Source organism: Macaca mulatta, chromosome 3 (assembly GCF_049350105.2).
Source record: "Macaca mulatta isolate MMU2019108-1 chromosome 3, T2T-MMU8v2.0, whole genome shotgun sequence".
Taxonomy (NCBI): domain Eukaryota; kingdom Metazoa; phylum Chordata; class Mammalia; order Primates; family Cercopithecidae; genus Macaca; species Macaca mulatta.
This window is the reverse complement of record NC_133408.1, coordinates 171,592,382-171,610,114: the sequence shown is the minus strand read 5'-3', so window position 1 is coordinate 171,610,114 and position 17,733 is coordinate 171,592,382. Positions and strand designations below refer to the sequence as shown.

Here is a 17,733-nt window from a genome sequence, read left to right as displayed (position 1 = left end):
TACATTTCTCAACCTTTCTACTTTTCTGAGTCTCCCTTTCCTAATGTAAAAAACTGAGATAATACTCAGCTCAAAGTGCTGTTGTAAAAATAAAAATTCAATAAACTACAGAGCTGATATTCAACAGGTATTTATTTCTTGAGGGGCTGAAGCGCCTTACTCTTCTCTGCAGAGGCAGGCCTACTGGCCTGGTCTGGAAAGCCTTGGCCCACATTTGAGGTTCTGGCATCACCTCCCTGGCCTGGTATCAGGTTGCTTTTCCCAGGTTCCTCTTCTTGACACTTTCCCAATATCCCAGCCCCCTTCAAGAGTGGAGAGTTAAACCACTTCCTTCCCCTGGCCCTGCTGGCCTCTATTACTCCCGCCAATCTCCCAGGCCACAGCTGATGCCTGCCAAGGTAGACTTTTAAAGCCATTCCCCAAATACTGGCAGGGGCTATGTCCTCCTCAAGGAAGGCTTGACCACACCATCTGGAAACACTGCTTTGCTGATGGCACAGCTTAGACCTGTGGCCATATAAGCTTTTCAAAATGGCATTACCCCCTCCACCTGAGTTAAATGTCTCACTTGGTCACAGTAGACCTGGCACATTGGTTATAACAAACCACCCCAAGCCTAATGACATCACACAACAGTAATCATGTATCATCTCATGGTTTAGGTGAGTCAGGAATTCAGATGGGCAGGGGAGGATGTCTTGCCTCTGCTCTGTGATGTCTGGGGCCTCAACTGGAGCACATGAGGGCTGTAGGGCTGGAGTCATCTGAAGGTTTGACCAGGGCTGGAGGATATGCTCTCAAGGTGGTTCACTCATATGGCTGATGAGTTAGTGCTGGCAATTTTGTTCCTCTCCACGTGGGCCTCTGCACAGGGCTACTGGAGTGGTGTATGAGTTTGCTAGAGCTGCCATAACAAAGCACCACAGACCAGGTGGCTTAAACAATGGAAATTTATTTTCTCACAGTACTGGAAGCTAGAAGTCTAAGCTCAAGGTATCATCAGGGTTGTTTCTTCTGAGGCCTCCCTCCTTGGCTTGAGGAGGACCACCTATTCCCTGTGTCTTCTCACAGTCTTCCCTCTATGCATGTCTGTATCCTAATCTTCTCTTCTTATACAAATACCAGTCATCTTGGACTAGGGCAAATGCTTAAAGACCTCATTTTATCTTAATCACCTCTCTAAAGTTCCTATCTCCAAATATAGTCACATTCTGAAAAACTCGGGATTAGGATTTCAACATATGAATTTGGGGAGATACAGTTTACCCCATAACAAGTATCCTTATGAAATGGTGGCTGGCTTCCCCCAGAATGAACGTTCCGGGAATATTGGGTAGCTGCTGTCATGTCTTCTATGAGTAGATTCAGAAGCCACACAACACCAATTCTGTGCTATCCTACTGGCTTCATAGATCAACCCTATTCAATATGGCAGGATGCCACAAGATGACATGTGTTCTGGGAAGTGAGGATCCAGGAGGGCAGCCTGGAAATGAGCTACCACCACACCCAGGCAAACAAATGCCTCCCACATTCACCACACACCAGAAGAGAAGCCCACCCTGAAAGACAAAGTCCAGAAGGCACAAAGCCTCTTCTTGTGCTCAGCAGCAAGGCAGGAGGCTCCAGAGGCATACGGAGAAAGAAGGTGGCCACGTTCTTCTCAAACTACCATCTCTGGGGAGGAGAAGTTTTACTCCCTCCATGGAAACCTGGGGCTAGCATCCCAGATGTAAAGAGAGGTTCCAGTCTGGTCCTGGGTTTGCTCCACCTGCCCTGTTGTATAACTGCACAGTGCCCCTACAATGGACACCACCGAGAGGACACAGATGGAAAAGATGAGTAAGATAACTGTCGTGCACAAGGAGCTTACAGCATACATGGCACAGAACAAGTGCACAAAATAATAACTCACAAGTTAGACTGTGATTGTTAATTCCTAGAGCACATAGCTAGCTCTATATGTGTAGCAGAGGAGGGAAAGGTTTCACTCCTTTGTTCCAAGTATATGTGACTTAAAAGCAGAACCCTGGTATTCCTTCTCCCTTATCTGATTAATCTGCAGAAACAGAGAATCATGGTAAAGCCAGCATCTGATACTGGTGATCATAAGGTCAAAGGTCTGTGTCTGGGACCCCAGATGATTTGCAGTTCATTTATTGAGTCCTCGCTGGGAGTGTGTCCATGAAGACATGGGTCAGCTGAAGACCATGTGCCTCGTGACTGCTGGCCTTCTCCAAGCAGATGTAGCCTTCTGATTGGCCTAGTGCTGAAGTCCTAAAATACTGGGTCCTACCTTCGAGTCCTGGGCAGGGCTGCCTCTCCTCCCCTTTTCATGTACCCCTCAGGCTACACACCAGAATAGCCAGTTCTCCTCAGTCAGTTTTCCCATCACCTTCCTCCTAAGCGAAAACTCACCTGGCTCAAGTTTTGGGGACAAAAGGGGAGAAGAGCTCATCCTGCAATGTTGCTTTCTCTTCCTCAGAATCTTTGGGACGGCCTAAAAGTTCCTGCGTCCCCGCCCTACTAGAGAGTGGGGGGATTCCTCCAGTCCCAGCTGGGCCCACCTCCCAGTCACCTCATCCATCATCCTGACAGGTGGGCCCTGGAGAGAAGCTATAAGCAGGTCAGGGGTAATTAGGATCCATTAAAGAGATGAGGCTGAGCTGCAGGGGGGACCATTCATTCCACAGCACCCTCTTCTAAATGGGGCTGTCAGCCATGTAGAGCTTGCTCCCGTGAGTTCCTGGGGAGGCTGTGGCAACCGGGTAAAGAGCATCTTGAAGACATGGAGGCCTGGAGATGAGGCAGGGGCCATCAGCCAGCATTCCTGCAGAGAAGGCAGGGGGCAGAGAAGGGGATAACAGAACCCACCCCCAACCCCCACCAGCAGGGTCTCACATAGGGGCTTGTTTGTGAGCCAAGTCCTCAGCTTATGACTCCACACTCTGCAGTCCAGGCTGCTTTCCATGGCCTCCCTGCGCATCCCAGCCCAGGGCAAGACTACATCTCAAAATAAAATTAAATTAAATTAAAATTAAAATAAAAAACAAGCATTGGACCTAAGATGGGAGCACTCTTCCTCTTGCTCTCTTGCTTTTGGGAAGGCCATGCCCTGCCTATGGAGTAGCCATTCCTTTGTTTCTTTACTTCTCAAATAAACTCGTTTTCACTTTATTCTGTGGACTCACCCCAAAATCTTTCTTGCATGAGATCCAAGAATCATCTCTTGGGACCTGGATTGGGACTGCTTTCCAGTAACATTTTGAATATAATTTAGTGTACTTAATGTAGGCACAAATGTGATCTGAAATACGCTGGTTGGGTCTTTAGTAGGATTTTCTTTTTCTTTCTTTCTTTTTTTTTTTTTTTTAGGACTGGGGATACCCAGTTCCCTTACGTCTGACCAGTCCATTTCTGAAAGGACTAGAAAACATCGTGGTTCACAATCCCACAAACAGTAGCCCAGGACCCCTGGGGAAGGCACCTCTCTGCCTCCTCTTTTCCGAGACCCCCGCAGAGCAGAACGAGTGAAGCTCGAATCTTGGGGGCCTTCCGTCTGGCCGGCCTACTGCAAGGTCTGTGCTTGCTTTGCCTTCGTTGCTATTGTTTTCAGTCACGGCAGCAGTTAAGCCCACATTAAGAACAAATGAGAGAGGCCAATTACTAATGTGCTGAGGGGGAAAAAAAACAACCCATAAATAATTGTACTGAGGTTTGATGTTAAATATAAGGAGGACTAATAATTCAGACAGGCAGAAACTCCTGAATCTACCACAAAACTCCCCAAGGCAGAATGGCAGCGAATGGCCACACATTTGCATAATAGCTTTCTTGTTGTTCTCTTTGTTCTTTTTGTTGCTTCAACTAATTGCATTTAAGCACCCTGTTATTTCCCTCATTCCTCTGAAAGGAGCCAGCCCCAGTGATCCATAAAATGGTAACTTTCACCAGCACAATACTGTTGTTATACACTTATAAATTGAGGGATCTGAAAAGAAACAAAGCTCTATATCAAAATAGCCCCAGGACCTCTCCTTTGATTCAATTTGTTGTGCATGCTTTTCTCCAGGGCTGGATTCACAGGTGGGCCACCTGCACCCCCATGCAGCTGTCCCATGCTAGCTGGTGCCCTGTGGTTAGAAAGGCCCTGCTTGGTTTAATGCTCGGCTGTCACTGTATAGAATTGCTCAATACTTTTTAATAAGGGGCCCCACGTTTTCATTTAGCATTGGCCTTGCAAATTATCTATGCTTCTCACTCTGAGTCAGGTCTGGCTGGGATAGTGCCTAGCTCCAACGGCAAAGTAGACATCATGTGGTGAAGTCTCCCAAGAGTCCAACAGCTATCGCATTTCTGCCTCCTCTAGTATTCATTTATATAAGCCACCCACCACCCTTGATGGCCATGACTCACGGAAAAGGGAAAATTCATTTCCCCAGGACACAATCTGACACCAAACTTTCTGAGCTCAGCTTGCAATTTAGCTGGAACCAAAAAAAAAGCACAAAGATCTCTGTCTGGATGGGACTTTTAATTGTTGAAGTCACTTCCTTTGTGGAGAAACCTGGATGAGTTGAAGAGGTGTTTCCCTGGTCCTAGGGATTCTAACGGTCCCACTAAAAGGAGCATGGGAATGCCCTACACCTGCTGCTTCCTTCCCACTTTTGCATCTTTCAAGGTAATCATTAATCTATTCCCACAACAAACGTTACCGTATTACTCCAGGCTGTCCTGGGCATCAGGGATCCAAGTGTAAATGACAGAGACTCAGTCTCTGCCATCATGGATCTCATGGTCCCATCTCAAATGAGACCCAAATGCCATCCCCATGTCCACAGGCATGGGAGGACTAACTCTCACATTCTAACCTTGGAGCCTATTGCTATTCCACTAGGAATAGCTGCTCCTTCTTCCTACCAATGCATGTCTGGCTCACTTGATCGCCAGAGTCCAGCTTGAAGTAGATTTCTACCAGAAGTCCTTCCCTGATCACTGCCCTAGGCCGCTCCACTCAGCTGCCTCTATGCTGTACCCACTGGGGACTCAAGTGTTTCCAGGACACTCTGTGTTTTTCAGTTGCTATAAATAATGTAGTTTTCTTAGCCTGAGAGGAGATTCTAACAGATCTGAAGTCTGTTTTGCTCCCTACCTTTATGACTGTGCCTGATGTAGCAAGTACTGTTTGTTGCCCACACGAATCTATTGCCCTCTTCTTGGCCAGTAGAAACCAATTTTGTTTCCATATTGACACTTTCCTTTGAGTCCTTCTGCTGAAGATGGGTGACTTTATCTCTAGCCACTTCCCAGGAGGGTGAGACATGGATATTGATTGGTCTATGGTGATCCCATTCTCTTTCCTACCATTGGTTTAAGAAGGGTCATGAGACCTCGTCTTGATCAATGATACATAAGAGAAATGATGGATGGTTTCTACAGAAAAGATTTCCAATCGATAGAAAGAAACTCAGGGGAGGAAATGGTTCCTTCTCTTCAGTTGGATTAGTGTCATGTCCCCATGGGACACCTAGAACTGTGGCAGCCACCTTGTGACCGGGAGAGATAACACCAACAGGTTGAAGCTGACGGTGAACAACGATGGTGTTCTTGATGAGGTGATTAGATAGACATTAACCAACCTGGTCCCACCCTACCTACTTCCAGGATTCTGGCCATGTAACTTTAATATTTTTATCACTTAATATACATTTATTTCGGTTTTCTGTTCTTTGTAGCTGAAAGCTTTCTAAATGATAAGAGGTTTGCCTGTAATAGGTGTGCTTTGTGGATTTTGTCTAATTAAATGTTGGGAACAGGGTGTGCAGGGTCTGCCCTTGGAACAGGCTAACTAGACTTCCTGTAAGGAATGTGAGTGGTCTAACAGAAAAAGAATATAGGCATTCCAATGTTTCTGAGGGCCAGTTCTGATTTTATGCCGGACTATGACTTTGATAATTGGGAATGTGGGAAATTAAGACATTAAGAAGTAAAAGTATTGACTTTAGTCACATCACAAACTAAAGAAATTCAGTCTAGAGCACTGACTTGGTGTAGAAGTAAAATTCCAAGTAGATCTCCATCTACTTCCTCTGGCTGGGGGGCACTTGCTTCTTTCTGTAAGTGATCAAATTTAAAGAAAATGTTGTTTCTTGGGTCTAAAAATCTGCTATTACCCAGGTTACTGAGTTCTGTAATTAAGACCTGATCTTTTCCCCTGGGGAGTGCATGAGCGATGAATTCAGCAGCTATGCATACCTTCTCCTCACCCAGCACCCAGTCCTCAAATTCAGCCAGCTTGGGCTGCTCTCCACACAGTGAAATTTTAGGAATATCTGTGTAATCTAAAATTATACCATCTAGGGCTAATAAAATCTGGAATTCCATTATGAGACATTCATTCTTTTGGCTATATGTCTATAAAAGTCACTAAAATCCAATCATCCCTATGTAGGAGTAGCCCCTTTTCTTGAGCACAAATAGGATATAGAAAATGGGGCAGGGGACAATTTCCTGGGATGAGCTTATTGTTAAAGAGTTGAACAGATTTATACAGAAGAACCTTGGTGCACTAAAGACAAACTTTTCTTATGTCTCAACTTTACTTGGAAATAATGACTATCTTCGCGGAAGGAGCAGCACATGCATTTTCCCACTGTAACATGGATCCATTCACGCCTGTGAAGATAGAAGGATACGAAGATCAGAAAGAAGCAAGTGGCCCCCACGAAGAGGAAGTAGATGGAGGTCTGAAGTCCCGGAGACAATTCTGTGACAGTGCTTTAACAGTGTATGCAGCAGCCCAGGCACAGTGGCTCACGCCTATAATCCCAGCACTTTGGGAGGCTGAGGTGGGTGGGTTGCTTGAGCCCAGGAGTTCCAGACCAGCCTAGACAACACGGCAAAACCTCACCTCTACTTTAAAAAATACAAAAATTAGCCAGGTGTGGTGATGCACGCCTATGGTCCCAGCTACCCAGAAGGTTGATGCTGCAGTGAGCCACTGCACTCCAGCCTGGGCTACAGGAGTGAGACCCTGTTTAAAAAAAAAACAAAAAACAAAAAACAAACAAACAAACAAAAAACCCTATGTGAAAGATCATTATTCCAATGGCCAAGGCTTCTATACTGTTTGTGCTAAAACAGACTGTTATTGCATGTACTGAAAGCCACCAGTTTCAGCCTAAAAACTTCTGGAATGATCATTGGAGATAAGAGCAGAAGTCCACAATCAAACAACCTATAGCCCAGGTAGTTGAAGTGCTTAAAATTCAGGTTCACTATTATGAAGAGGGTAATGCACCATTGGTCAGTCATAAAGTTGTACAGGATTCACTAACTGTCTCGAATGAAGTACAAACTGTAAAGGAGTTTATTAAAATCAGAGAATGCAGGAAAGGAGTATCAAACAGCAATTAGTAAAAACTATCAAATGATGTCAGATGCCACATTAAAGGCCTTGCACCGGCAGCTACTCATTACCTGCACCAAAATTGATGAGAACAAGCTACTCAGCTACAAGAATGGCAAAGAAATGCAGAAGACTTAAAGGCTGAATGTAGGATTCTTCTGTATGTGGAAAGACAAAGATTCAACGTGTGGTCGTATGACAAATAAGTGATTTATAAACAAGAGTGATATTTTGCTAGGGCTTTCAAAGTTAATGGATTTTCTAGCCAGCCTCATGGAATACTGTTGAACCTCTAGCATTGTCTTGATTCTTTTCTGTTCTCTGCCTTGTAATTTTCTGTTATCACTATATCCATGTGTGAATCTGTTGTTGTTGTTAATTCTGCCACATTTAATGTTGGAAAGAGACATCTAATCTGGAGTCACTTACTGTTTAGAAAATTTTCCTAGCCGTGAAGCCCTGTTACTGATTTAGACAAGGTGTGATGTTCACTACTTTTCTACTGCTATTCTTCCAAGAACTTCTGGGACTTCAGTGGTTTTTACCGCTCCACCAACAGCTGAAGAGGTATTCCTACAAGCTATAGCTAAATGGAAGACATATTCATCCTTCTTCTACTTTCATCTTCATTTATAGCATCTCATAACTGTTGATTTCCAAAGTTTGGATTGGGGCTTTTCAGGTCCTTTTTGGAGGGCAAAGGAAGTTTTCTGGAAATTCCATTATAGCCAGCTTCTCTGGGGAACTTGTTTTTAAATCCAAAGACTTGAACCACCTTCCCTGCAAATGGACATGTCTGCTTTCTTCCCCTCTGTCATTGTCTCCTTCTCATCTAGTACCATTGTAGTTATAGACATCTGCACTCTTAGAAGAGTTTTATTCACTTATTTTTTTAAAGCTCAATAACTGATGACATACTGTGGATGTAGAGGTATAAACCTTGAAAAATCCAGATGTTGAAGGAAAAACGAGTATCTTCTGCTTTAATACTTTGTGGCAGGATTGTACTGTAAGCAAAATAATCAAACAACTATGCACATCACAAATAAAAAATAAAAATGAACCAAAGTGAAAAGGGTGGCTTCCAGGTAGTATCTTCCTATTGTAACCTGTTATTTAAGGGAATACTAGCGATTTCTTTCAAATAGGATGTAAAACATTCTAAATTACTCTTCCTTAGTCCTGCCTGCCAAGAACTCAAATGTAACTGTGATACGGCAACCCTTCCCAGGTATTTTGGCAGGTACATGTATGATCTCAGAATACACAGGTAACATAGATACGATACAACAACTCACAATGGTGAATTCATTTACATTGTTCACACTTCTATGACCAAGTCCTAAGGGAAGGTCAGTTTTTTAAAAAAGAAAAACAAGTAGTGCCTTCCTACCGATCTCCAAATGCATGTCAAAAAAGAAGGGTATTTTTGTTTCAACTTCATTTTTGCTCAGTAATACAGTCAAGTCAGAGTTTGTTTCCAAGTAACCCATTGAGCTGTGTAAGCATTTTTGTTTATTTCAAATACAATATGTTTACATTATTTGTCATTCACACTATCCATCCATAGCACATTATCTTCTGTATCAGGTAGTCCAGTAGAACCATATGTGTTTTGTTCTAAAGAAAAGCATTTTTCACTGTCAGTAGCTGCCAACTTCTCCTGCTTGAAGGCCTCACTCTTGCCTTACCCTGCCATGAATGTTCTGCCTTTCTCAGTTGCCATGACCGTTGACCTATTCTCTGCCCTAATGTAGATTTTGGCTGACTCTACTGTCCAGTGTACATTTTTGTTTGCCCAATTAAAAGGTTCTGAGTTGGTGAAGGGGAAAGAGAAGGCATAAGGAGGCCTGCAAGCATGGGCCTGGCAATGAATAAGACCCATTTCTTGCCGGGCACCATGGCTCATGCCTGTAATCCCAGCACTTTGGGAGGCCAAGGCGGGTAGATCACTTGAGGTCAGGAGTTTGGGACCAGCCTGGCCAACATGGCGAAACTCCATCTCTACTAAAAAAAAAAAAATGCAAAAATTAGCTGGGTATGGTGGCCGGTGCCTGTAATCCCAGCTACTCAGGAGGCTGAGGCATGAGAATCGCTTGAACCGGGGAGGCAGAAGTTGCAGTGAGCCAAGATCACACCACTGCACTCCAGCCTGGACGACAAAGCAAGACTGTGTTTAAAAAACAACAACAACAAACAAACAAAAAAAAAACTATTTCTTCTCTTCTCCCAGAAAAAGGAAGAACACCACCACCAACAAAATCACCTTGACTAATGTAATGGAGTGCCCAAAACACTGTGGGCTGCCCAGAAGGAAGGAGAAGTTCACAAATATAGCAGCCTTCTTCAGCATCCCTCTAGCTGCAGAAAAACAAGGAAGCCTTTGGCTGTGGGTTGTATTTCTTCTGCATTTCCGCGTCTCACTCATGGCTTTCTGCCAAGAAAGTCTAGCCACAAAAGACCTGGGAGAGGGGCTCACTGAAGGGGCATGACTGTTGCCAAGGAGACCAAAGGACAGTGAGGGGAGACACAGGCTCCTCTGTCTGCTGTTAAACCTTCATAAGAGAAGGAAAGACAGAGAGAAAGTGCAGGCAGCAGGAGTGGACCGTTCCACCCTCCATCCAGGCAGGCCACAGACAGGTCCCTTCATGGAGACTCTCCCATACAAAATTGCCACCCAATTCACCTCAGCGGCCTGTCCCCAAAGTGGTATTCATGCTATATCTAGACTCAATTCAGCTTGTGGAATGCATTTTAAAGGTAGAGAAACCAAAGCCTGGCAATGATTTGACTGTAGTGAGTCAGTGACTGCTGTGCATCTCTCAATGGCAGCTTTTCAGAGACCACAGAGCAGTGGGGAAGGGCTTGACAAGCAGGTGCCCCCAAGCTAGGAGACCAGCCTCAATACCGAGCCAGAGGTCTGGCTAGGCCACCTGTGCATTCCCAAACTCTGGTGGCACTTTCTGCCCTGAAGAAAGCTGCTGGAACCCACCCTGAAGGGAGCTACCTCAGGGGGTCACTTTTCCTATTTTAGTTCCATGAGACTGAGTGCCCTTCGCTCCTCGCCCAGTCCCTATATAGCACCAGTGAGCCCCTAGGGGTTGTGGCCTTCCTGCCCTCTTCCCAACCTAAGGTCCCTGGTGGATTTCTAGCCTCTAAGAAGCACAACTTGAGAGTGGAAGGATCCTGGGTCCTATAGCTTTCAAGCAATATCTGGGGTGTTGCAATAAAACAGTGCTGCCCAATAGAACTCTCTGTGATGATGGAAATGTTCCCTGTCTATGCTGTCCAATACATAGCCACCAGTCACATGTGGTCATGGAGCACTTGCAATGTGGCTAGTGCCACTGAGAAACTGAATTTTTAACTTTATTGAATTTTAGTTAATTAAAATTTAAACTCAGAGAGCTGCATGTGGCCAGTGGCTAAGGCACTGGACAGAGCAGGGAAGGATAAGGCCTCACATAGGCGGTATCCATGGATACCAACAATAGGGGATAATGTGATCTCCCTTCCCCACCAGCCCCTCCTTGAGAGGAAAGCACTGAGGGAAGATGGCACTTCTTGGGGGAAATCAGAAGTTTGTCTTCGCTATGTGTCCTTTCCTGCTAAAAGTTCCACGCGTCAGTGAGCTATACAAACCCTGAAACGTGTAGAGAAAGCAATGCCTAGGCACCTGTGTCAGCACAACAGACAGGAAGGGGGCCACAGGGCTGGGGGAACACTCTCTGCAGGCCTGGAGAACTGAAAGCCTGGAACCCCCTCACTTTCCAGTAAAGTCTTGAAGAAATTTGATGTTGTAGGAAAGATGGAGGTAATAACTGAACATGTATACATACTTCGGGGTGTATATGAATTGAAACTGTGCTCACTCTGTTTCAGGGAGCCTTGCTATGGGGCCGTCTTCCAGGTTGAAACCTCATGGTAATAAATTTCTTCTGCTTTTTTCTAAGTGCCTGGGTTGGGGTCTGAGTCCAACTTTCCTTCTGTCACACCACGTCAAGGTAGAGAGAGGAACCAGCATATTCGTGTCTAGGCAGTTCTGTAATCTTCAGAGCAAACAGTGATCAGCTTCTCATTTTCACAGAGCCCAGGTCATCACCTTTATGATTTTAGGAGATTGTTTCAGGAAGAAGCCGGGGTATTTGGCAGACAATAAATGTGAGGCACACAATCCAGGCAAACGGAGCTGCAAGGATGCACCATGATTGCTGAGGGAGCCAGGCAGCATGACTGGACTCATCACTTCTCTACCCGAAACCTGTTCCTTGTTTGTACTCCCCATCTCTAGAAGATAACCTCTATCCACTCACTTTAGAGAGAAATCTGGCAGGGATCACCACAGACACCCTTTTCCCTTGTCCCACATCAAATTAGTCACCAAGCCCTGTTGATTCTAAGCTAGAAATGTCTCCAAGTTCCCCTCATCCTGGCCTTCACTGTCACCATGGGGGTCCTTGCTGCTTCTCACCTGGGGCCCCGCCTGTGTCTGATTCCCATATCTCCCCACTCAGTCTATCCTTCATCACTGGCCAGAAGCACGAGGCTAAAACTTAAGCTATATGGTGCCTATCACTCCTCTGCTAAATCTGGGTTTCATTTAGCCTAAAGGATAATGTCAGCACTACTCTGTGTGACAGGAAAGGACTCTAAGGAGCTGTCCCCAGGGTCTCTATCCAGTCTCACCTCAAACAGGTCTGCCTGCATGGACTCACACTGCAGTGGACTCTGCCTTCTCAAGCCTGGTCTTGGTACATGCCATCCCCTCTCTTCAGAGGCTCTTTTCCTAACAAACTCCCATTCAATCTTCAACAAGTAGCTCTAGCACCCTCTCCGCCATGAAGGGTCTTTGGGATGCAAGTGGAATTGGATGCTCCCTTCTCTCTGCTCCACAAACCTCCAGTGTAGATTGTGATTTGCTTTTTTGTTCCAAAGTCTGTCTCTGTTTTAGACTGTGAGCTCCAAGCTCCACAATGCCTATGACTATGGCATCTAAGTCATTTCTATCCCCCTGTTGCTCTGCACGTGCCTCGGATATAAAGGAACTAGATGGATGGATGGATGGATGGATGGATGGATGGATGGATGGATGATGGATGGATGGATAAATGGATGGATGGGTGGGTGGATGAGTGGATGCATGAGGGGTTGGGGAGGTGGATCGATGGATGGATGGATGGATGGATGGATGGATGGATGGATGGATGGATGATGGATGGATGGATAAATGGATGGATGGGTGGGTGGATGAGTGGATGCATGAGGGGTTGGGGAGGTGGATCGATGGATGGATGAATGGATGAGTGGATGCACAGGGAGTTGGAGGGGTGGATGGATGGATGGATGGATGGATGGATGGATGGATGGATGGACGGACAAACAAATGAACAAAAAATAGGTTCCACAGACTAAAACCAGGCAGGAGACTCTAAAGGTTAACTTGTATTAGCATCAGGGTGTGGGAAAGCCAGAACTACGGTCAGGAAGGTGAGCCAGATTCCTGGAGTCCCAAGTGACTAAGGGAGAACCCACAGGGAGATACAAGCCTTCAACCTGACTCAGGCAAAGAAAAGACATGGCGTGAGTAGGAATCCCCTGAGAGGGTGGAAATGAAGGGGCTGGGAAGAAAGTGGCAGCCAAACAATAAACCGTGATGCTGAAGAGTCAGCTATGGGGTCTGTTAACCCAAGAGGGGCTGTATGCCAAGAAGTTCAAGAACTGTGTAGACTGGAGACAACCAGGACCACTGCCCACCCCAGAGAATCCGAAATCAAGTCCTAGAGTGTTCAAGCCCTGTGTACACACCAATACCATTCAGAGGAGAGAGTTTTGCCAGAGTCTCCAGTAAGGAAAAGTACTGAGGAGAGAGGGTGGTGACAGAGTGAAGGAACACCTGAGGGAAAATATCTAAGGGTGGAAGTTGTTGAATAGCAAGACACTTACATGGTTTCAATGTATCTCCCCGACAGGTTACTTGTCAATTACAAAAGAAAAGAAAACCATAACAGCAGAGTAATCTGGCAGATGCCAATTTAACCAAGGGACTGAAGCTGATGTCTTCAACGATGAGACAGACCCCCATCTTTGCTTCCTAATATGAGGCTTCCCCATGGCGCGGCATTCCTAACCCAGCGGAAACCTCAGACAAGTCCAAACCCAGGGACATTATGCAAATTAACTGGCCTGTACTCTTCAAAAATGTCAAGGTCATGAAAAACAAGAAAAGGCTGAGGAACTATTTTAAATTAAAGGAAAATAAAGAAACACCATTACAACAGCAACGTGTGATCCTGGATTGGATTTCGAACAACCCCCAAAATTGCTATAATGGACATTATTGGGACCACTGGTGAAGCTGGACTGTGGATTGTAGATTAGCTGACAATAATCACATAAGTGTGAAATGCCTTGATTTCAATACTTGTAATGAGGTTTTGGAAGAGAATGTCCTTGCTCTTAGGAAATATGTACTAAATTATTAAAGGGTAAAGGGACTTTATGTAGGGAAGTTACTCTCAAGGGGTTCAGAAAACCAATGATATCTTTAGAGAGAGAATAATACAGCAAATGAGGCGAAATACTAACAATGAGCGAATCTGGACAGGTAGCATAAGGGCATTCTTTGTACTTTTCTTTTAAAAATCTTTAAGTTTGAAATTCTTTCAAAATAAAAAGTGAAAATGCAAAAGGATCTGAAGGAAGAGCGTTTAACCTCGAGGGAGAGTTGTAAAAGACCAACCCAAATTCCTCTTGCAGTAACTGGGATCAAGACTTCAGGTTAGGCCCTCAACAAGGGATGACAAAAGAGCAAAGCTGTTTTTCCTAAACTCTACTTCTTCCAGAGTCTGAAAAACACTTGTTTTTATCTCTTTGCCTGCCCCCTCCCCACATTTCAGAATCTCCCCCAGAGCCAGTTTCCATTTAGATAGGAAGCCAGTATTGAAATCTGTCTCCCTACAAGTCACTCCATGAGGCCCTGGGATGTAAAGATGAAGAAGGAACTATTCTGCAGGATTCAGATGTCTGATGGGAGAGAAGGGAACATGAGTAGCTAGTCTCATAAAATGCTGAGAAAGCTGCACACGATACCACCGGGAAACAGAGGCACAATGTCCAGAAAGGAGACTCCAGGAAGAGGCACGAGGGGTGACACTACAGCTGGGTATGAAAGTGGGAAGAGTTTGCCAGTTAGGTGGGAGAGAAAGGAGGCTAAGGGGCAGTAGCATTTTCTAAAGGTTCAAAATGAGAAAAATCTCAGAAGGATTCCAGGGCCAGGCTTGTTCTGGGAATATCCAGTATCCAGTGGAAATGGAGGTTATAAATAGCAGGAATAGTAAAATCTTAGGTAGGGGCCAGACCACAGAGATTTTATCTACATGCCAGTGCCTGAGCAAAGGACAGCCCATGATGTAAGAGAGTAATGTGATCAGATGTGATTTGCTCTAGAAAATTCCAGTTGCCATATGAAAAATGTATTGGTTGGAGGCAAGACAGGAGACAGGGAGCATAGTTAGGAGGTGGTGACAGTGAGGCTTGCAAGGATGAGGTACAAGGATGAGGCAGGCCAGGAGTTACACAGCCCCTGGGTGTGAGTGTCTCCATAAATTTCTTTTTTTTGTATTTAATTTTTATTTTTTTATTATACTTTAAGTTCTAGGGTACATGTGCACAATGTGCAGGTTTGTTACATAGGTATATATGTGCCATGTTGGTTTGCTGCACCCATAAACTCATCATTTACATTAGGTATTTCTCCTAATGCTATCCCTCCCCCAACCCCTCAACCCCCGACAGGCCCTGGTGTGTGATGTTCCCTGCCCTGTGTCCATGTGTTCTCATTGTTCAATTCCTACCTATGAGTCAGAACATGTGGTGTTTGGTGTTCTGTCCTTCTGATAGTTTGCTCAGAATTATGGTTTCCAGCCTCATCCTTGTCCCTGCAAAGGACATGAACTCATCCTTTTTTATGGCTGCATGGTATTCCATGGTGTATGCACCACATTTTCTTAATCCAGTCTATCATTGGTGGACATTTGGGTTGGTTCCAAGTCTTTGCTATTGTGAATAGTGCCACAATAAACATACGTGTGCATGTGTCTTTGTAGTAGCATGATTTCTAATCCTTTGGGTATATACCCAGTAATGGGTCAAATGGTATTTCTAGTTCTAGATCCTTGAGGAATCGCCACACTGTCTTCCACAATGGTTGAACTAATTTGCACTCCCACCAACAGTGTAAAACTATTCTTATTTCTCCACATCCTCTCCAGCATCTGTTGTTTCCTGACTTTCAATGCCTAACTGGCATGAGATGGTATCTCATTGTGGTTTCGATTTGCATTTCTCTGATGACCAGTGATGATGAGCATTTTTTCATGTGCCTGTTGGTTGCATAAATGTCTTCTTTTGCGAAGTGTCTGTTCATATCCTTTGTCCGCTTTTTGAGGGCGTTGTTTGTTTTTTTTTCTTGTACATTTGTTTAAGTTATTTGTAGTTTCTGGATATTAGCCCTTTGTCAGATGAGTAGATTGCAAAAATTTTCTCCCATTCTGTAGGTTGCCTGTTCACTCTGATGGTAGATTCTTTTGCCATACAGAAGCTCCTTAATTATATCCCATTTGTCTATTTAGTCTTTTGCTGCCATTGCTTTTGGTGTTTTAGTCATGAAGTCCTTGCCCATGCCTATGTCCTCAATGGTATTGCCTAGGTCTTCTCCTAGGGTTTTTATGGTTTTAGGTCTAACATTTAAATCTTTAATCCATCTTGAATTAATTTTTGTATAAGGTGTAAGGAAGGGATCCAGTTTCAGCTTTCTACATATGGCTAGCCAGTTTTCCCAGCACCATTTATTAAATAGGGAATCCTTCCCCCATTTCTTGTTTTTGTCAGGTGTGTCAAAGATCAGATGGTTGTAGATGTGTGGTGTTATCTCTGAGGCCTCTGTTCTATTCCATTGGTCTATATATTTGTTTTGGTACCAGTACCATGTTGTTTTGGTTACTGTAGCCTTGTAGTACAGTTTGAAGTCAGGTAGCGTGATCCTCCGGCTTTGTTCTTTTTGTTTAGGATTGTCTTGGCAATGTGGGCTCTTTTTTGATTCCATATGAACTTTAAAGTAGTTTATTCCAATTCTGTGAAGAAAGTCATTGGTAGCTTGATGGGAATGGCATTGAACCTTTAAATTACCTTGGGCAGTATGGCCATTTTCATGATATTGATTCTTCCTATCCATGAGCATGGAATGTTTTTCCATTTGTCTGTTTCCTCTTTTATTTCATTGAGCAGTGGTTTGTAGTTCTCCTTGAAGAGGTCCTTCACATCCCTTATAGGTTGGATTCCTAGGTATTTTATTCTCTTTGTAGCAATTGTGAATGGAAGTTCACTCATGATTTGGCTCTCTGTTTGCCTGTTATTGGTGTATAGGAATGCTTGTGATTTTTGCATATTGATTTTTGTATCCTGGAGTGTCTCCATAAATTTTACACCCTGGGCACCTCATTTACCTCATCCTAGTCCAGCCCTGGGGAGGAGAGGAGCCATTTATGCAAGTGGTAGGATCCTCAAGATGCAGTGATTGTGGGTATGGGGATGACATGGAGGGAGAGAGAGGATAGTTTAGGGGAGACTTCTTGGTCCTGGAGACAGGGGTTTGCACAGTGAGAAGTACAAAGGAGATATAATAATGTTCAATTAATAGAGTGGGAGCAGATACCAACTTCCTCTGGGCAAAGGCCCAGACTAGCACTCCTGAGCTGACTGGACTCCCCCACTAATGAGGATGCTAACCAGGGCACCTCTCCCTCCCTGTAGGGGTCAGCCTAGTTGGCCTGCCTAGGGCAGTGTTTGCCAGTTGGCCAATTATTGTTGAATGAAGAGGAACTTCCAGGGGTCTGATTTTCTGGCCTCCCCCCCTTGTAGGACAGCAGTCAAGAAGTGCTCCCAGGCCCCCTGGGAGGTTGGCCCTAATCCTTGTCCAATGACCAGCCCCAAGCACAGCTCTTAGCTTTCGTTGTAAGCACAACTGTTGTGAAAGACCCAAATCTCCCTTCTCCCAAGGGATAGAGAGGTGGAGATAATGCTTTTTATTCCACAGATGGGACATCTGAAAATAAAGGGATGTCTTAGTCTGTTCTGGCTGCGATAACAAAATACTGTAAACTGGGAGGATTATTAACAACAGAAATCTATTGCTCACAGTTCTGGAGGCTGAGAAGTCCAAGATCAAAGAAGATTCAGCATCTGGTGAGGGCTCATTTTCTGGTTCATAGAAGGCATCTTTTTGTAGGGACCTACATGACAGAAGGAGTGAATGAGCTCTCTGTGGC

The 17,733-nt window shown here is 44.7% G+C and overlaps 1 long non-coding RNA gene and 1 pseudogene across 1 annotated transcript in view; one reads left to right on the top strand and one right to left on the bottom strand.

Annotated features, from left to right (window-relative positions):
* Nucleotides 1-940: 940 nt before the first annotated feature.
* LOC144339945 (uncharacterized) overlaps nt 941-17,733 on the bottom strand; it is a 246,687-nt gene continuing 229,894 nt past the window's right edge. Inside the window, exons 6-7 of the long non-coding RNA XR_013415573.1 lie at nt 17,604-17,697; nt 941-2,830 (exon numbers count right to left, since the gene is read on the bottom strand). This is a non-coding gene — a long non-coding RNA (uncharacterized LOC144339945). The remainder of the gene's footprint in view (nt 2,831-17,603; nt 17,698-17,733) is intronic.
* Nucleotides 6,612-7,546, top strand: LOC100430700 (F-actin-capping protein subunit alpha-1 pseudogene; annotated as a pseudogene).